Here is a 6897-nt window from a genome sequence, read left to right as displayed (position 1 = left end):
TTTTTGCTTTAAATTGTGTGAAAACGCGACAACTTACAGTAAGCTTCAGAAGGCTTTTGGAGAGGAGGTTATGTCAAGAGCTCAAATTTTTCGTTGGCATAAAATGTTTAGTGAAGGCAGAACGAATGTTGAAGATGAAAACCACAGTGGACGACCATCAACATCACGGACGGATGTCAACTTGGCTAGGGTGTATCTTGCTTTAATTTTGGACAACAGTTTGTATATTCCTACAGGCCATAAAATACAATTAACATGTTGTCGACATAATGATATTAAAAGACAATTTTTCGCAGAGATCGGAAGCTAGCAAATGGTTCAAATGGCTCTGAGCACTATGGGACTTAACATCTGAGGTCATCAGTCCCCTAGAGCTTAGAACTACTTAAACCTAACTAACCTAAGGACATCACACACACCCATGCCCGAGGCAGGATTCGAACCAGCGACGGTGGCGGTCGCGCGGTTCCAGACTGAAGCGCCTAGAACCGCTCGGCCACACCGACCGGCCGAGAGCTACCAGAAAGTACTTACATTGCTAACTGTTCACAAAACGTAAGCCAGACAGCCAGCGATACAATTTCCGAAAGCTATCCCGTCAGCTTGCTTGTACATATAGTTATCACAAGAAATGAATTACAGGACATGGAAGTCTACTCACTTGTATCAGCGACACCTGGAATATTTAACGTTTTAAAATAGCATCTCCTCCCTAGGGAACACACGACTTGCCATCTGCGCCTACAAAGGCTGCCGGCCATCTCATTTATTTTAAGAGCTCCCAGTAACTCAACAAAATTGTTTTCACGTCAGTGCGTTTCAACTAACCTAACTCGAGAGCAGGATGTAGGCATTGTCGCTGTCGACTTCCAGTTCCTGTTGACAGAACTCCTTGCCAAAGGGCAGCTTCCTGCTCGGACTGTCCAAAGTTTATTTCCAATATGTGTTGCAAAATGCCTGCCAGCGTGGGAAACTCACTAGACCCTAACACAGCATAGCAGGGCCCTACCACAACTCATTTACAAAGATTATGGAAATACCAGCGCAACATCTCTGAGAGGGACAACATCCGTCTCCCCCAGATACCGGAAACTGGATCCACAATAGCTATGTGCTCAGTTCTGCTGAGGTATCGAGCAAAGACGTTAACCTCTTTTCGATTGTACTACACTACCAGAGAATTCTTCCAATGCATCTCAGTTTGGCACCGGACATCCCTGCGAATAACTGTATGTGGTCGTTTCCATTTCAAATGCCCTGTGTACAGACTTTATTTAGTGGATGTGACTGTTGAACATGATTGACATGTGAATAAACCTTTCAAGACAATGAAACGCTAGTGTTTCCTGTATAGGTCTGAGCTATACCTTTTTTACACCATAGACGCAGTATGCAACAAGGAACAGAATATACAAGACAAATCTAAATTCAATAATTTGACAAAAAAACGACTTTCTTAGTGCTGTTGTGAGAATGTTCTAATTAAACACTATTACTGAGAACTTTCGAAATGATGCTCATAATGAGATAAAATAAGCCCTCACATACTATAGACCGATTGAAAAGTAGGTTTGTCAATCACAGAAGATTGCCTAAATTCTAACGAACTATGGCTAGTTCCCCCCCCCCCCCCCATGAACCATGGACCTTGCCGTTGGTGGGGAGGCTTGCGTGCCTCAGCGATACAGATAGCCGTACCGTAGGTACAACCACAACGGAGGGGTATCTGTTGAGAGGCCAGACAAACGTGTGGTTCCTGAAGAGGGGCAGCAGCCTTTTCAGTAGTTGCAAGGGCAACAGTCTGGATGATTGACTGATCTGGCCTTGTAACAATAACCAAAACGGCCTTGCTGTGCTGGTACTGCGAACGGCTGAAAGCAAGGGGAAACTACGGCCGTAATTTTTCCCGAGGGCATGCAGCTTTACTGTATGATTAAATGATGATGGCATCCTCTTGGGTAAAATATTCCGGAGGTAAAATAGTCCCCCATTCGGATCTCCGGGCGGGGACTACTCAAGAGGATGTCGTTATCAGGAGAAAGAAAACTGGCGTTCTACGGATCGGAGCGTGGAATGTCAGGTCCCTTAATCGGGCAGGTAGGTTAGAAAATTTGAAAAGGGAAATGGATAGGTTAAAGTTAGATATAGTGGGAATTAGTGAAGTTCGGTGGCAGGAGGAACAAGACTTCTGGTCAGGTGATTACAGGGTTATAAACACAAAGTCAAATAGGGGTAATGCAGGAGTAGGTTTAATAATGAATAGGAAAATAGGAACGCGGGTAAGCTACTACAAACAGCTTAGTGAACGCATTATTGTGGCCAAGATAGATACGAAGCCCACACCTACTACAGTAGTACAAGTTTATATGCCAACTAGCTCTGCAGATGACGAAGAAATTGAAGAAATGTATGATGAAATAAAAGAAATTATTCAGATAGTGAAGGGAGACGAAAATTTAATAGTCATGGGTGACTGGAATTCGAGTGTAGGGAAAGGGAGAGAAGGAAACGTAGTAGGTGAATATGGATTGGGGCTAAGAAATGAAAGAGGAAGCCGCCTGGTAGAATTTTGCACAGAGCACAACTTAATCATAGCTAATACTTGGTTTAAGAATCATGATAGAAGGTTGTATACATGGAAGAACCCTGGAGATACTAAAAGGTATCAGATAGATTATATAATGGTAAGACAGAGATTTAGGAACCAGGTTTTAAATTGTAAGACATTTCCAGGGGCAGATGTGGACTCTGACCACAATCTATTGGTTATGACCTGTAGATTAAAACTGAAGAAACTGCAAAAAGGTGGGAATTTAAGGAGATGGGACCTGGATAAACTGAAAGAACCAGAGGTTGTACAGAGTTTCAGGGAGAGCATAAGGGAACAATTGACGGGAATGGGGGAAAGAAATACAGTAGAAGAAGAATGGGTAGCTTTGAGGGATGAAGTAGTGAAGGCAGCAGAGGATCAAGTAGGTAAAAAGACGAGGGCTAGTAGAAATCCTTGGGTAACAGAAGAAATATTGAATTTAATTGATGAAAGGAGAAAATATAAAAATGCAGTAAATGAAGCAGGCAAAAAGGAATACAAACGTCTCAAAAATGAGATCGACAGGAAGTGCAAAATGGCTAAGCAGGGATGGCTAGAGGACAAATGTAAGGATGTAGAGGCTTATCTCACTAGGGGTAAGATAGATACTGCCTACAGGAAAATTAAAGAGACCTTTGGAGATAAGAGAACCACTTGTATGAACGTCAAGAGCTCAGATGGAAACCCAGTTCTAAGCAAAGAAGGGAAAGCAGAAAGGTGGAAGGAGTATATAGAGGGTCTATACAAGGGCCATGTACTTGAGGACAATATTATGGAAATGGAAGAGGATGTAGATGAAGATGAAATGGGAGATACGATACTGCGTGAAGAGTTTGACAGAGCACTGAAAGACCTGAGTCGAAACAAGGCCCCCGGAGTAGACAACATTCCATTGGAACTACTGACGGCTTTGGGAGAGCCAGCCCTGACGAAACTCTACCATCTGGTAAGCAAGATGTATGAAACAGGCGAAATACCCTCAGACTTCAAGAAGAATATAATAATTCCAATTCCAAAGAAAGCAGGTGTTGACAGATGTGAGAATTACCGGACAATCAGTTTAATAAGCCACAGCTGCAAAATACTAACTCGAATTCTTTACAGACGAATGGAAAAACTAGTAGAAGCCGACCTCGGGGAAGATCAGTTTGGATTCCGTAGAAATACTGGAACACGTGAGGCAATACTGACCTTACGACTTATCTTAGAAGAAAGATTAAGGAAAGGCAAACCTACGTTTCTAGCATTTGTAGACTTAGAGAAAGCTTTTGACAATGTTGACTGGAATACTCTCTTTCAAATTCTAAAGGTGGCAGGGGTAAAATACAGGGAGCGAAAGGCTATTTACAATTTGTACAGAAACCAGATGGCGGTTATAAGAGTCGAGGGGCATGAAAGGGAAGCAGTGGTTGGGAAGGGAGTAAGACAGGGTTGTAGCCTCTCCCCGATGTTATTCAATCTGTATATTGAGCAAGCAGTAAAGGAAACAAAAGAAAAATTCGGAGTAGGTATTAAAATCCATGGAGAAGAAATAAAAACTTTGAGGTTCGCCGATGACATTGTAATTCTGTCAGAGACAGCAAAGGACTTGGAAGAGCAGTTGAACGGAATGGACAGTGTCTTGAAAGGAGGGTATAAGATGAACATCAACAAAAGCAAAACGAGGATAATGGAATTTAGTCGAATTAAGTCGGGTGATGTTGAAGGTATTAGATTAGGAAATGAGACACTTAAAGTAGTAAAGGAGTTTTGCTATTTGGGGAGCAAAATAACTGATGATGGACGAAGTAGAGAGGATATAAAATGTAGACTGGCAATGGCAAGGAAAGCGTTTCTGAAGAAGAGAAATTTGTTAACATCGAGTATAGATTTAAGTGTCAGGAAGTCGTTTCTGAAAGTATTTGTATGGAGTGTAGCCATGTATGGAAGTGAAACATGGACGATAAATAGTTTGGACAAGAAGAGAATAGAAGCTTTCGAAATGTGGTGCTACAGAAGAATGCTGAAGATTAGATGGGTAGATCACATAACTAATGAGGAGGTACTGAATAGGATTGGGGAGAAGAGGAGTTTGTGGCACAACTTGACCAGAAGAAGGGATCGGTTGGTAGGACATGTTCTGAGGCATCAAGGGATCACCAATTTAGTATTGGAGGGCAGCGTGGAGGGTAAAAATCGTAGGGGGAGACCAAGAGATGCATACACTAAGCAGATTCAGAAGGATGTAGGTTGCAGTAGGTACTGGGAGATGAAGAAGCTTGCACAGGATAGAGTAGCATGGAGAGCTGCATCAAACCAGTCTCAGGACTGAAGACCACAACAACAACAACATGGCTAGTTCACTTATCAGACACACTTGCACGTTCAGCAAGCTATTCATGACTATGATCTGCGGTCTCATCTGATGCGTGCCATGCCAGATATACACTCCTGGAAATTGAAATAAGAACACCGCGAATTCCTTGTCCCAGGAAGGGGAAACTTTATTGACACATTCCTGGGGTCAGATACATCACATGATCACACTGACAGAACCACAGGCACATAAACACAGGCAACAGAGCATGCACAATGTCGGCACTAGTACAGTGTATATCCACCTTTCGCAGCAATGCAGGTTGCTATTCTCCCATGGAGACGATCGTAGAGATGCTGGATGTAGTCCTGTGGAACGGCTTGCCATGCCATTTCCACCTGGCGCCTCAGTTGGACCAGCGTTCGTGCTGGACGTGCAGACCGCGTGAGACGACGCTTCATCCAGTCCCAAATATGCTCAATGGGGGACAGATCCGGAGATCTTGCTGGCCAGGGTAGTTGACTTACACCTTCTAGAGCACGATGGGTGGCACGGGATACATGCGGACGTGCATTGTCCTGTTGGAACAGCAAGTTCCCTTGCCGGTCTAGGAATGGTAGAACGATGGGTTCGATGACGGTTTGGATGTACCGTGCACTATTCAGTGTCCCCTCGACGATCACCAGTGGTGTACAGCCAGTGTAGGAGATCGCTCCCCACACCATGATGCCGGGTGTTGGCCCTGTGTGCCTCGGTCGTATGCAGTCCTGATTGTGGCGCTCACCTGCACGGCGCCAAACACGCATACGACCATCATTGGCACCAAGGCAGAAGCGACTCTCATCGCTGAAGACGACACGTCTCCATTCGTCCCTCCATTCACGCCTGTCGCGACACCACTGGACGCGGGCTGCACGATGTTGGGGCGTGAGCGGAAGACGGCCTAACGGTGTGCGGGACCGTAGCCCAGCTTCATGGAGACGGTTGCGAATGGTCCTCGCCGATACCCCAGGAGCAACAGTGTCCCTAATTTGCTGGGAAGTGGCGGTGCGGTGCCCTACGGCACATCGTAGGATCCTACGGTCTTGGCGTGCATCCGTGCGTCGCTGCGGTCCGGTCCCAGGTCGACGGGCACGTGCACCTTCCGCCGACCACTGGCGACAACATCGATGTACTGTGGAGACCTCACGCCCCACGGGTTGAGCAATTCGGCGGTACGTCCACCCGGCCTCCCGCATGCCCACTATACGCCCTCGCTCAAAGTCCGTCAGCTGCACATACGGTTCACGTCCACGCTGTCGCGGCATGCTACCAGTGTTAAAGACTGCGATGGAGCTCCGTATGCCACGGCAAACTGGCTGACACTGACGGCGGCGGTGCACAAATGCTGCGCAGCTAGCGCCATTCGACGGCCAACACCGCGGTTCCTGGTGTGTCCGCTGTGCCGTGCGTGTGAACATTGCTTGTACAGCCCTCTCGCAGTGTCCGGAGCAAGTATGGTGGATCTGACACACCGGTGTCAATGTGTTCTTTTTTCCATTTCCAGGAGTGTAATTAGTAAGTACGTCTCCCTAACTGATTTGGGCATTGCACTCTCCCATTGTTGGGTACAGTGGTGAAGTGATAGCTGTCGATCATCGTGTCAGTCGTGTTGGATAATAATACACTCCGTGAAACATTCTAAAATTGTTATGTAGTTTATTTAGCAGCTATTGTGAGTTTTACAATTAATACATGACAAACCACTATATATAGACAATTTCATTGTACAATTTTACATAATTACAGTAATTTACAGCTAAGTAATCTATATACATAAACAATTAGTATAGAATAATAAACATGTGACTTGTGTAGAACTTTTTTAGAAGTTACGGCTATTTACGACTTAGTGTTTTCTTTTTTTATTCGTTGAGACTTTCCTCTCTAAGAAGGTTTTTGTCCAACATAACAAAAATCTCAGGCATTATTAGATCTGTTACTTAATATCTCAAGATATCTCCTGAGGATA

The sequence above is a fragment of the Schistocerca nitens genome, chromosome 1, assembly GCF_023898315.1.
Source record: "Schistocerca nitens isolate TAMUIC-IGC-003100 chromosome 1, iqSchNite1.1, whole genome shotgun sequence".
Lineage (NCBI taxonomy): Eukaryota > Metazoa > Arthropoda > Insecta > Orthoptera > Acrididae > Schistocerca > Schistocerca nitens.
The sequence above is the reverse complement of the archived record's forward strand: the minus strand, read 5'-3'. Positions refer to the sequence as shown.